This window comes from Pipistrellus kuhlii, unplaced genomic scaffold (genome assembly GCF_014108245.1).
Source record: "Pipistrellus kuhlii isolate mPipKuh1 unplaced genomic scaffold, mPipKuh1.p scaffold_m20_p_3, whole genome shotgun sequence".
NCBI classification, from domain to species: Eukaryota; Metazoa; Chordata; class Mammalia; order Chiroptera; family Vespertilionidae; genus Pipistrellus; species Pipistrellus kuhlii.
The window spans coordinates 149,610,994-149,625,364 of NW_023425529.1; the positions used below are offsets into that span (position 1 = coordinate 149,610,994).

Sequence of the window (14,371 nt, forward strand, 5' to 3'; positions counted from 1 at the left end):
TCCTCAAATATCATTAGTATTTGAATAGCTTTTTATTAAATATTCTAGCACCTACAATAGCACTAATATGAATGAAGCAATTGTGACGCATTTTAAACTAACTAGACTTATTGAGTTGCTGTATGCTAAGGAAGCACTTTGCTCTCTATTCCTGGGGACAAGTTGCATAGTATACTTTAGGGAAGTGGGCTAAATGGTTCCTTAGAAAGTCTAGGTTGCCTGACCTCTGCCTTAGGTGCTACAGTAGTACTATGCTCTCACTATTGTCTTTTAAATTCTACTTTTGTTTATGAAAGGTCATTACCATTCATCTTTTCCCCTATTTGACCTCAGACTTCCCTCTCTGAGATTGTTTTTTTTTCTCTTGCTTGATCATCAAACTGGTAGCCTAGAAAGAGAAAAAACACGAGTTCTTCATAATCCACTTCTTTGAAGCCCTTGAGCAATGAACTTATACTGATCTATTACTTTCTTCTTGGTAAAATGAGGCCAGGTGTCACTCATCTGCCCCTAAGTAGAAAAATCAAACTAAGGACCATTTTATGTTTAGAAACACATAAGCCCTTTTGTCTGATTCTCATCTGAGTTTGCAATTATTTCTTTTTTCCCTATATTGCATAACAAAGCAATCATACTTACAATGTTATACTTGACATGCTTGACTATGTTTTGTATTCTGTGAAAAACAAGTTTCTTTTCATGCATTATACAAAAACTACAGTACTTCTACATTATGTCTTGCTTGATATATAGGTAGGCACTTAGATAGATAGATAAATAAATGTATTGGTGGATGGGTAAGGAAAAATAGATGAATATACTGAGAAAAAGAGGCTATTTGAAGTAATTTGCCTATTATTATCTTTTAACATGAATGATTCCACTTTTCAAGTTTAGAGGGATTTATTTACTAAAGAAATCATATTTATAAAATAAAATTCTTTGGGGTATATATAAATATATAAATTATAACTGTCAGAACATTCTAGAATTTGAGAATTCTGAATTATAACTCACTGATAGTTCAAGCCCCTTATTTTATATATAGGAAACAGAGACCCTAGGAGTATAAGTAATAAACTTAAGCATAGAAGCCAAAAATTGAACCTAGATAGTCTAAATCATATTACCTTCTACTATGCTACTAGGAGAAATATATAGCCTATACAACTTGCATATAAAACAGTCTTATTTGACCAACCCCCATTTAAGTGTTAATGCTGGAATACAAATGATATGATTAGTGGGTCAGTGGATTTATTTCTTTGTCTATACCAAATCATATTACACCTATAACATTATGGTCTTGTAGTTAAATCACAACTTGAGATTGGATATTTGATGTTTTTGATGAATTATTGTTAATATTTTTATATGTGAAAGGGGTGTTATGGTTATACTTTTAAAGTTCTCTTTTAGAAATACATACTGAGATTTTTACAGATAAAATTATGTAATGTCTTGGATTGTTTCAAAATAACATAATTTTTTGGGTAAATATATAGGTGATTATACCATTCCCTTTACTTCTGTTAATGTTTGAATTTTTCATAACAAAAAAAAAAAAAAAACAAAAAAAACAAAACAAAAAATTGTCACTGGAGCATTGAGATAATGAGTATAGGCTCTGGAGTAAAAAATGAGGGAGATTTCCATTGCAGATTTGCCACTTACTAGTTCTTTATCTATGGAATGGGTGTAAAGTAGCTTCCTCATAGAGTTGTAAAATTAAATGAGACAATAATACATGTGAAATCCTTAAAATAGCCATTCCTAGCACATTTTTAGTTACTCAAATGTTATCTAATGTATTATTACTGTTATTGTCATTAATTTTTTCTGTCGTTGTTTGAAATGATGCCTTATCTTCATGGCTTTCAGTTTGCCTTCACAACTATTGTAATGGTAAAAGAATAAATGTTAAATAAAAGGCATGAATACCATTATCTTGGGTTTTTTAGATAGAAAGAGTGCTCACTAAAGTTTTCAGATGACACCTTTGGCTCTCTGAGCAGTGTCATGGCAGCCATGGCCGTGGGCAAGAATGGGCACCTACGAGAGGTGGCAAAAAGGGAGCCAAGAAGAAAGTGGTTGGTCCATTTTCTAAGAAAAATTGGTATAATGTGAAAGCACCAGCTCCAGTCAATAGAAGAAGTGTTGGGAAAATATTAGTCATGAGAACTCAAGCAACCAAATCACATGGATGGTCTCAAGGGTCATGTTTTTGAAGTGAGCCTAGTTGATCTGCAGGATAATGAAGCTGCATTTAGAAAATTCAAGCTAATTACTGAGGATGTTCAGGGCAAAATTGCCTAATTTCCATGATGTGGATCTTACCCGTGACAAAATGTGCTCTACAGTCCACAACTGGCAGACCATGACTGAAGCTCATGTTGTTGTTAAGACTACCAATGGCTATTTGCTTACCAATGGGTAGTCTATTCTGTGCTGGTTTTACTAAAGACACAACAATTGGATTCATAAGACCTCTTATGCTCAGCATCAACAGATCCACCAAATCCAAAAGAAGCAGGAAAGCATGACCTAAAAGGTGAAGACAAACGACTTGGAAGAAGTGGGCAATCAATTGATTCCAGACAGCACTGGAAAAAACATAGAAAAGATTTGCCAATCTATTTATCTGCTCCATGACATCATTATTAGAAAGGTAAAATGTGCTGAGGAAACCCAAGTTTGAATTGGGAAAACTCATGGGCCAGTAATAAAAATGCTACTGGGAATGAGACAGGTGCTAAAGTTGAACAAGCTGATGGATGCCCTTAATCAGAATTCAGGAACCAGCATGTAATTCATAGACCGCTATCAATAAAATGGTTAAGACCCATTGTTTTTCAGAAGACTTTTTGGATGTCATCAGTATTTTGCTAGTGCCCATTTTAAACATTGTTAAGTGCATAGACATGTAAACAAAAACCTGGTATTATTAATTCATATATACTTTGACAAATGCAAAGCAAATCAGTAACCCTATGAAGAAAGGCCAAAGTCTTTAGAATATTATATAAGTTTACATACTGTCTGGAATACCACTGACTATCACCCTCTACCCCCAACTAATCTGTAACTAATCTAACATCTTCTCCTACCACTTCTATATCAACCCCAATGTGTCCCAGGTAAGTATATCATTATTTTAAGGTCTGTGTGCTTGTTTTTCCTCCACCTCAACAATGGATCTCTCTGGTGTCTCTATGGTTTGCTTCCTTAGTGCTTGACCAGATACAACCTTCTTGGTGTGGTCTCCCCTGATAGCCAATTAATACTGTAAACAACTGCCTGAACCTTCATTCCTTAACCTATTTCTCTGTTTCACTATTCCACATAGCATCTGTTACCATTTAATACACAATGTAAATTTTAAAATTATGAAGACATGTATTTTAAATAAAAAAAGACATGTAGTTTTATTTATTTTCTTCTTTAATAGATTTCCAACGCCTAGAATACTGCCTGGATTAGTTGGTATGAAATAAATATCTGTTTATTTGAATAAATGATAGTGAGTCAACAAGGAAAATAAGCACTGAAAGGAAGGTAGAACTTGTCATTGCAAAGTGTTGCTCATTTATTTTTTGCTGGCAAAGGCCAGTTTCCTCTCCTGAAGGATCTGTCTTCTGAGTCCAGCTATCTGTCTCAGTATCTGACTTGTCCCAGACATTCAGAGCAGTGACGAATGTCCCCTTTCTGGAATAATTGCCATGCGGCCTTCCTCTACAGTCCACAACATGAGATCATCTTCTCAATGCAGTAAGCCCTACTTTCACAAGGATGACACAGGGATGGGGTGAGGGCTGCAGTTGATTATAGGGTCCCAGAGTTTGTCTGTAGAGCGGTTTAAGATCTGTGTTTGAATTTAGTGCCTTGGCTAGTTATTAAGTGTATTAGAAAAAGGTTTATCTGAAGTAATAAAACATTTGTTTTTAATATTTAAAAAATATATTCAAAAGAAGACAATTTTATCAAGTTCTATGTACTTTTAAAAAGTACTTAGAAACAGCTCAAGGTGTTAAAATATTGTCAATAAGAGGAAATCTTAGCTGTTTCCTTGAACGCATGAAGCTCATTTATTGTGGAAGCATTTATTTACATACACTGCTTACATTTACTGCTTAAGGAAGCAAAAAATATATAGTTCATTAAGAGGGTTGAACAATTTTTTAAAATTATGTAGCAGCTCAATGATTTATCAACTTGTTTAGGAAATCTTTTCTTCTGAAGGAGTAGGAAGGGGGTTGGAGCTCAACAGCCTTTAGCCTGTTTTCCTCAAAACTTCTAGATGTTGAGTCCCCAAATCAACACAGTTGCACATAAAACAGTTCAGTGGTAGTCACAGAGTAATATTCTTCATATAAGTAAACAACAGAAGCAGTGGTCCCTTGAACTCTTTCCTTCATCAGTGTATTCTTTCTTAACAGTAAGTTAGGATCTATAATCTCACATTTTATAATAGAGTATCCCTTTAAAAGACTCTAAATATGACATTTCTGTTGGATTATAACATATCAATTTTCCTCTGATAAGAAGAAAATTCTCACTCAGAGTAAGATTTGTCAGGAAGTGACAGCTGTTTTTTGTTGGATGTGGATTTAAGTAAATAGTTAAGACAGTGGAGCTTTTACTAAGATGATTTAATAAAGCTCATTAATGTGGTTGATTTACATAGCTAACCCGAATAGAATACAAAATTTATCTTTCTGCTGCAGTAATATGTCATCAAAATATATTGTTGTATTAAATGCACTACAATGTTAAATTTTAATTCTAAGTTTAATCAAATGTCTTAAGACAAAAGACAACACAAAGGGAGGAAAAAAATATTAGAAAATAGTTTCCATTTATTTTCCTTTGTTTCTAACCCGTGTTAAGTACTCAGTCTACCTCATCAGGAAAACATCCACAGCCTTTCCGCTGTTTGTGAAGAAAAAAAAACACACACACACACACACAAAAAAACACAAAACACTGAGTTATTTTTGAAATTATAGATCAAGGCTATTAGATCAATCAATATAAAAGCCAATGAGTTAGAGCAGGGCTTTAGCTCTCAGTAAACATCCCCTGTTTCTATCAGCTATTTTCACAGTAATGAATCAGCAAGAAAGCATTTGACCCAGCAAAACTCAGCCCTACTCTGAATTGTGATTCATACAATTCTGAGCCTTGGAGCACTTCCACACTCAGTTCTTTCAGTTCTCATTCTCCACACGGGGGCTGAGGATATCACGCAGTCCACTTGATAGGTATGTGATTCTTCACATATTAATATCTCATAGTCCTCCTTGAAATTTATAGGAGAGGAAAGAAAGGAGGTTATATTATACTAGAGGCCTGTGCATGGAAATTCATGCATGGGGGGTAGAGGGGTATTCCACAGCCTGGCCTGCACCCTCTCTAATCTGTGACCCCTTGGGGGATGTCCAACTGCCAGTTTAGGGGCATTAACTCCAGCCATTAGGAAAATCACACAGACTGTCCTTGACATACAAACTGTAGTTTTATGAGTTGTTGTAATTATAACGGCCATTCCTTTAAATAATATCTGCTTATACAGCTGGTACTATGTGAATTCAGAATGTGAATATCACAAAATCATAGAAGGTGGTAGTGGAAATAACCTTGACTTATCTAGTCCAAACTTTTATAAATATTGGAATACCCTTTTCAAAGATTCTGAGTACTTTTTGTCATTAGAAGCTTAACCAACTTTTGAGGCAACCCATTTTCTGTGAAAGGACTGGGGGACTCTCTAGCAGCAGGTGTGCAGAGTGGCCGGATCTGCGCCTGCCTCCCCTTGCCCCACCCCCCACCCCCCAGCTGAGCTGAAAGGACTGGAGGATTCTGGCAGGGCTGAAGGGACTAGGCACCACCATCTTGTGGCTATGGGTGCTGCCATATTTGTGATGTTGTGACAGTCAATTTGCATATCTCCTCTTTATTAGATAGGATGTTTGATTTCATTCATTTCTGACAGTTAATATCTTGGCCTTGGCTATGAAAGTTGTAAAATGTGAGAATTAAGCTATGAGTAGTAAAAATAAAAACTGGCAACATTTATTGAGTATTTATTTAAATGTTGACAGGGAGCATTCAAAATATTTCCTGAACACCAATTCCTTTAATCCTTTAAACAGTTCTGTGAGGATTACTAGTCCCCATTGGGGAGATGAGGAGTGCTAGGCACAGGGGACCACAGGTAAAGCTGCATACCTGCTGATCAGTGGGAGAGATGTGACTTGAACTTGAGAACTTGCTGGAGCCTGCACTCAACAACTACGCTGTATGCCTTTTGATAGCAGCAATAGTGCATATTATGTCAAAAGTAATTAAATGAGAGCACGGCTTTGGAGTTAACAATAAGGGTTCAGGTTAAATCTGTGCACCAAACTAGTAGTGTGAACTAGAGCAAGTTATTTAACTTATTTAGTCTCAGTTTCTCAAAATATAAAGTAGATTTCATAAATCAAGGTCAGATAACAGGTTTACCTTCCTGAGTTCCCTTTGTCACCATCTGTGGCTCTGTTCCTTCTGCTCCCTAGCCCCTGTACTCTTTTCTTTCCTGCAAGCAGGCCATTGAGAATCTCAATTGATTACATAGTGAAAACCTGTGGAATGCTCAGGAAAACTTATAATTGCTCAAGGTTGTGCTTGATATTATGGATGCTACAAACTAGCTAACCAATGAGGGTGATATAGAGGAAAAGTCCTAAGTGATTTAGAAAAGCTTGTTTATAGAACTTGTTTTTCTGTGGATTTGCATTTCCTAAAGTGCATGCTTAATATTAATAGAAGTTAGCAAAACTAAATAAGTTAGTTTGGAGAAGAAAAGAAACATAAGTTTGGGGACAAAATTAAGCAAATTTATTTTTTGCAGAACTTTTATAATACTCTCTGTGAGTCTCCAAGTGTTTCCCAAACACGTCTAAAAGGAGAGAACCCTACTTTATTTCCCCAGGTCACCTCGAAGGGCCAGTAATTCAGTAGGAAAAAACTGGGGAAAGTTTTGGGCACCAGTAAGACTCAATGCTCAGAATTGTTCCTGTGACATGGGGAGTGGGACAACGAGACTAGCCACATACCTCTGATTCCTTTCTAGGGCTGGAACTGGAGCCTTTTGAGGAAGCTGCAGCCTGGCCCAGATTGTGCAACAGAACTAGATTGTTCCTAGAACTCTAAAGTAACAGCTGATTCATGGCTTTATCTTATCAATCTCCTGGGATATAGAAACCCAGGTTCTAGTCCTCAGGCTATTAGAGGCACTGTAGAGAAGTCTCCGTTGTAGGCTGTGGGTCGGGGACTTGAGAAAGATTTAAGGAAATGATGTCAAGATTTACAGAAGACTAGAAAAGAGACAGAGGAGAAACAAAGATGATCTAAAAGTGGTAGACCTGTGACTAGCCCCTATTTAGTTATACCCACCCCAATTCTAATCTGAAGATATTAACTGGGGAGACATGTGTGGTTGAGGAGATGGGTACCACACAACTTCAGGGATGCACATATTTAAGAATGGTGACTGTAGCCCTAGCCAGTTTGCTCAGTGGATAGAGCAATGGCCTGTGGACTAAAGGGACTTGGGTTCAATTCCAGTCAAGGGCACATGCCTAGGTTGCAGGCTCGATCCTCAGTAGGGAACAAGTAGAGCCAGCCAATTAATGCTTCTCTCTCATCATTGATGTTTCTATCTCTTACTCCCTCTCCCTTCCTCTCTGGGAGTGGGGGGGAGGGGGGGAGAGAAAATATATATATATATAAAATGACTGTAGATTGTAGGTTACATACAACCGGAATAAAGTCCTGCAGATTTGTCACCACAACCTTCCTGGACATTAACCTTAGGGACTAAGTAAACTAACTGAAAATGTGTCCTGACAAAGTATTATTTTGGTCTGTCAGGCTGTAAATGGCTTGTCCATTAAGCTGAGCTCTTAACTGCAGAGGAAAAAAAAAAAATTAAACAGGCCACCCAAACAGCTAAAAACATCCAAGATATGAATTCAAAAATACCAATGTGGATGATGATGAATTTTTAAATTAAACCGCTGCATTTGCTTTAGTCCATTTTGGGAAGTTTTCTATATTTCCATGTTTCCAAGACAATCTCTTCCATTGTTATTTTCTTCTATGAGAATAAGAAAACCCACTCAAATTTCACTTGCAAACTCCCTGCTAGAACATGTCAATTGAGTATGAATCTTTGCTCAGGTTTCACGATTCGACTGTGTCTAAATATTTGTGTGCCCTGAGGAACCCAAATCTTACACAGAATCTGAGTCCATTAGGTTCTTTAGAGACCCAGGATGAAGTCTTCAACCTTCTGTGCTTCTACTTGTAATAAGAGAAGAAAGTTATATTACAGATTGAATATGAGTATGAAGTGATAAATTATTGTAAAGTGCTTTTCAAAAGAGAGTGCAATAAATGTTCAATAATAATATTTCCAATATTGAAGACATAAAGATAAGTTAGGCAACCCTTTTGTTCCTCTGAGAACAATGAAAGCATTCATATTTGGGTATCAGTCTAATTGAGGCAATAAGTACTTATTAGTTAATTCGGTATGAAAAATGTGTTCTAATTGTCCATTTGATAATATTTATATTTTCCTAGAAGTTTGGGGACCTTTTGTTTTGCTGTTTCCAATATTTTAAAAATCCTTTAAAAGGAAGATATTGATTTCTAACCAAAGGCAATTTCCTTATTATAGTCAAATGTGAAATCTTGAAACTAGAAAAAAAATTTTTTTAAAATATATTTTATTGATTTTGTACAGAGAGGAAGGGAGAGAGATACAGAGTTAGTAACATCGATGAGAGAGAATCATCGATCAGCTGCCTCTTGCACACCCCCTACTGGGGATATGCCCGCAACCAAGGTACATGCCCTTGACCAGAATTGAACCCGGGACCCTTCAGTCCCCAAGCCGATGCTCTATCCATTGAGCCAAACCGGTTTCGGCGAAACTAGAAAAATTTTTTAAAGTGTGGTCCAAATTATTAGCTCAGTGATGTTATATAACTCAAGGTATATGTAAGACAGAGTTACAAACGCTTAATTATGTTAAAAATAACTTTAAGATTATTAAAAATATCATCTGTGCTTCTTAGTCAGGGTTCCGGCAACTTGAGAACTTTTGAAATTACCTTTAGAACACGACAGCTCATGTGTGAGGAAAGCTTGTGAAGGACGCCTTTGTCTTTGAGGCATAGCTTGCAGTTTTGAAAGCTGAGAGCCCAATTTTGCCCCTGTCACTTTACATATCCATTCATTGATAGCGAATCTTTCCTATAAATATATACAAATGTTTATTACTATCAAAAATACAACGCAAGTGATTTTATGCCCCTGTGAATTTTTAATTGTTATTTGAGACCAAAGCCAGTATTTAAACTTCTAAATGGAGGAGTCTTTGTCTACTTTCTGGTGCAGGAGGATATTTCTGGCTGCTATGGTTTGGCAACTTGGTGGGTAGAATTTTTGTATGTGGAAGAGGCCATGGGGAGGGGTGGAGGGAAGGGGACAGGAATTGGGAGGAGATGGAACAGTTGACACATGGTCTGACCCTGTGTGAAAAATCCTCACTGAAATTTTGAGGAACCACAAACTTCCAGAGGGTTAAACTCTTTCCTATCTTTAATAAACGGCAAGCATCGCGTTTCTGTTTCTTCACCTTTAAATAAGGGACTTGAATCTAGATGAAGATTTCTTCGAGCCCCAGGGTCCGTGATCATAATCTCTCCATAATCGCCCCGAGTCTGGACTGCTTTGCAGACTAAAATGATCACATGTGTAAGTTATCAGGCTGTTGGAGAGGCTAGTGACCCGATGGATTCAGGACACAGAGAGGGAGCTTGTGGACATCAACCTGGAGGTATAAGAGTACAGGCAAAGCTCTAGCAAAAATTGGAGTGCATGGGAAAACACTTCTCAATTTGTTTTGCTGTAAAAGAGAGACCTGCTAACAAAGTTCAAGATTATGATGACTCAATGAATATTTAAATATAGTTCTTTCCTTTTCTTAGCCTTTTAAATGCAGAAATTTAGAAAGCTTTGAGGTTTTAAAGGTTTGAGATTTTAAAGAAAGAACACGGTGACATGAGACCAAAATGATGTTAAGGTGATGACATCAGCATCAGAATGCTGTTGCTAAGGTGAATCTGCTTTTCTCTCCAATCCAGATGGAAGGCTAAATAATTGCCCATTTCTGGTAAGAAATATATCTATGAGATGATCCCTTTTCTGCAGCAGCTATAACAAAGCCAGATGCTTTCTCTTTGCACAAATTATTTTTAAAATAAAGATTAAAATTTTATTATAAAACCTAACACGTTATAGAAGGAAAATTCAGCACATTTTATGTAAGTTTGAAAATTTATGTAAGTACGAAGAATATATACTGAGATCTAATTAGAGGTCAGATTGAGATAGTTTGATGAGTCAACCTAAAAAGAGGAGTATTTTGAATTTAGTGAAAAGGGAGATAGGGAAACATCTAGAAATGAAAATAAAATTCTGTCACCTTATGATTATTGATAGAGGGAAGGCAGCAAGGGGAGCCCTGGGTTTGAAACAGAAGTAGTCACTTTCTGGTTGTTGATTGAATCATGGATGATGCAATTAATAATGAGAGAATAGGGCATAGTCAAGAAACACTATTAAACAAACAAGGTGTGGAACTCAGTAAGAAATTGGAGGTCAGTGCCGTTGGACACAGAAGTCCCTCCCACATGAGCATCTGCCAACGTTCTCCCTGGGGTTTGCATCTCTGCTTGTAACATGCTTCTCCAGTGACCCCATGATGAGCTTCTCTCCTCTAAGCTTTCTTTCCCAAGGAGCCCCGTCTTGCCTATACAACTGTACCTCCTCCCAACTCCATCTCAGATCGTCTCATCTCCATTACTGTGTCCCACTTTCCCTTTTTCTTTTTTTTCCTGAACAGGTAACACCTTCTAATTTATTATATGATTTGTATCTTACGTTTAGCACCAACGTGGTATAGTGGTAAGGAAAATGGACACAGAAGCCAGCCTGCCAGGGCAAATGGGCTCCACCACTGGCTAGTGTGAGTCCCAGAAAGGTTACTTAAGCACTCAGGGAACTCTCCTCATCTGTTATGTTGGGATAATTAGAGCATATTTTTCACACTGTTGTACTCCACACATAGTGATTGCTATGGAAATGTTTAATAGATTTCCCGTCTTCATCACCAGGACTATGGGAACTTCCAAAAAGCAGATATCAAGAATGACATGTGGTACAGGAAAGAGATGAGTGACACATTTCAGAAATTGGTGTTTTTGTTGGAATTTATAATTTAAAAAGGGCTAAGATATGGAAGAGTAGTTATGCCCATAGGTCACTGTACAGCCATCAGGGACTCTCTGTTGGTCAGAAAAACCTGGGAAAATGGTCTCCCAGGTTTGACTGAGAAGGAAGGCATTGAAGGCCTGGTCCAGCCAAGATATCCTGGAGCCACAAGGACTTCAGGTAACTGGGGTCCCAATAAGTGAATATGAAGTAGCAATGAAGCAGTCATTGGTAGATGACTCAAAAGTTCGGCATCTTGAGGACCTTGGTAAAGTAGGAAGATATGACATCAGATACAAGTTATATGTGGTAAGCAGATATGGACAAGGTCCAAAGAACAGGAAAGAACAAAAAAGATTTATCTGGGCCAGTGTTTCCCAAAATTCATCCTCCAGAACACCATACTACTTAGGTGTTTTTTAAATAAAAAGGTCTAGGGTTAACATTAATCCTTAAACATGACAAACTCTGAAGATTCACAAAGTGCATTCTTAGAATAAAAGCTCTGAAAAGTCCTTTGATGAAAGCACGTTTGATTGGATATTCCAACCTTTCCTGAGCTTACATTTTTGTCGTTCCTTTCCCTCAGGAACACTTTGAGACTAACGTCCCCATATCTCACCTTTAGGATCACTGTGTAATTCTTCAAGCTCCTCTGGGTCAGGTCTGTGTCTCACTCATCATCATACTTTCCATGTCTGAGCTGGGACCAATATATAGCAGGTATCTGATAACTCCTAGTCAGATCAGTAATAAAGCAGATCTAGGTAGAATGGCAATCCTGGGAGAAACAAAAAGAGATGGAGATGGGAATGAGAGTGCTAAAAAAGAGCATACCAAGGAACCTTCCATTATAGTAAATCAAAACCAGTTGCGTTTACTGTTTAAATGCAAGTTTGTAATCAGAGCTGCATTTACCATACACACATGCCATACTTCATTTCCCACATCTAGTTCATGCTTTCCCTCGAGATGACAGTGTCTTTCCTAGTCCGTGAGCTCACATACTTCCACTATCACCATGTTCTCGCCAAGATCATCTTTTTTTTCAAACCTATCCACTTTGGAACTTTTTGAAAAAGAAGTTATTCCCATTCCATTGAAGACCTTGGCTAGGGATCTGGGCAATTCACTGACATACTGTTGGCTGGCACCAAAGTTGCACTGTCAATGGGTGTTTTTTACTTTCTCCTGGTTTGCACACACATGGTTCTGATGACCCTTGAAAGACTCTAAGAAAGCGCCACTCCAACTTTGATACTTGCCCTTATGCCTCAAATACAATTTCCTAATTATCCAGTACCATATTCCAGTCTTCCCACATTTTACTCACTTATTTAACAAATATTTATCAACAGTCCCATGTGTCAGGTACTGCAATAGGCACTTGAAATATGAACAAAATAAAATAGCTTTTTGATCATTGGGTGTTTACATTCTAGAGGAGGAAAGAAACAACAGAAATTAATCATCGGTTGGATTATACCTCAGGTGGTAAATATGAAGAGAGCATGATCATCTCCCAACTAGGCTACAAGAACAGTGGGGATGAGCTACAAAGATATGTGTGGTCTTAATGAGAAGAATAATCAGAAAAAGACTCCTTCCTTCCTCTTTGCACTTATTTTCAAAATCCACCATTTTGAAAGGCAAATAGCCCCTGTCAAGTTCCCCTCCAATAAAGAGTTGGCAGCATAAGAATTCTCTTTGTCTCATATGTTCTTTTCTCTTTGGCCCACAAACATCTGAAATTCTTAAGGTCCATAAACTTCACTCATTATCTCAGAATCTTTTCTTCAACTTATCTCAGTTTCAGGGCTGGACATGTCCAGAAACCTCTGACCTGATCTCTCTGCAATTTCAAATGCCCTTGGGCTTCAGGACAGGAGGCCTGAAAAGCAACTATTACTCCAGAAAGAACAATGTGACAGTTGAGATTGACCAACATGTTGGGACCCCTGTCTTAGGGTTATGGTTTCCAAACTGTGCCATAAGTCACCCCAGGAAACTACAGTGAATTCACAGGGTTTCCACTAGACGTTTTATATTTCCAGGGGAGACATAGCAATGTTCAAGATTTGTCAGACACTTGCAAACTACTAATTCAAAGTAATTCAGTTTCAGAATTAGAATCACACTACATTCCTTTCAATAATATCATATATCTCTGCAAAGTTGGACTTTCAGCAGTTGTTAACATGAAAAGCTAGTACTACACAAAAATCAATGTGGAGCAGAAAATGAGAGAAGTGTTTCCACTCTGATTTAAAGTTTTGAGAATTGTATGCAGGCCCTGATAGGCATTCACAATCCATTAATAACTAATTAAGGTTATTTCGAATGAAATAAAAATGTTGTTTTTCTTTCAAACACTTTATATTAACTTTTTAAACAGCTATTAAGTTGTTAAACTATAAACACTAAGTTGTTAAAGTCTAATTATATAATAAACAGAAGTTATTTCTTTTTACTTAAAAGCATTGTGAGAAAAACAAAAACAAATACTAAACATCAAGAGGGCCACAAATCAAGAGAGTGTGAAAATCTCTACTTTAATCCATTATCACTGTTTTGACATAGCAGTAATCTCGCTTCAGTGAAATTTCACTAGAATTTGTGAATTCTAGAATTCTAGAACCTAAGAATGATGATGGAAATAGCACTAGTATTCATAGTAGTAGCCAACATACAGTATGCTTATGTTCCATGTTCTATGTGAAGTATTCCTGAAACATTATTTCATGTACATGCTTTATGCAATTTATTTCATTCCATTTTCCTTAACCCAGAAATGTTGGTCCTAATTTTTCCCAGAGTCATCTGCCCCTGGACCTACAGAGAAAATGTAAAAGCCAGTTGACCTTTCTTGTGATTAATTCTATTGAAAATACTGTAACTGTTTTTCCTGACAATTATAAAACCAATTTCTATTCCCTACTGCATTTTCAATAACCACACATCAAAAATAAATTACCAGTCTCTTTTACAGGATGCAAATTTTCTCCAGAATCCTAAATGAAAACCCATCAACCAAATTTAATTCAGC

At 37.0% G+C, this 14,371-nt stretch overlaps 1 pseudogene; it reads left to right on the forward strand.

Annotated features, from left to right (window-relative positions):
* Positions 1-2,028: 2,028 nt before the first annotated feature.
* LOC118729687 lies at positions 2,029-2,784 on the forward strand (annotated as a pseudogene).
* Positions 2,785-14,371: the final 11,587 nt, after the last annotated feature.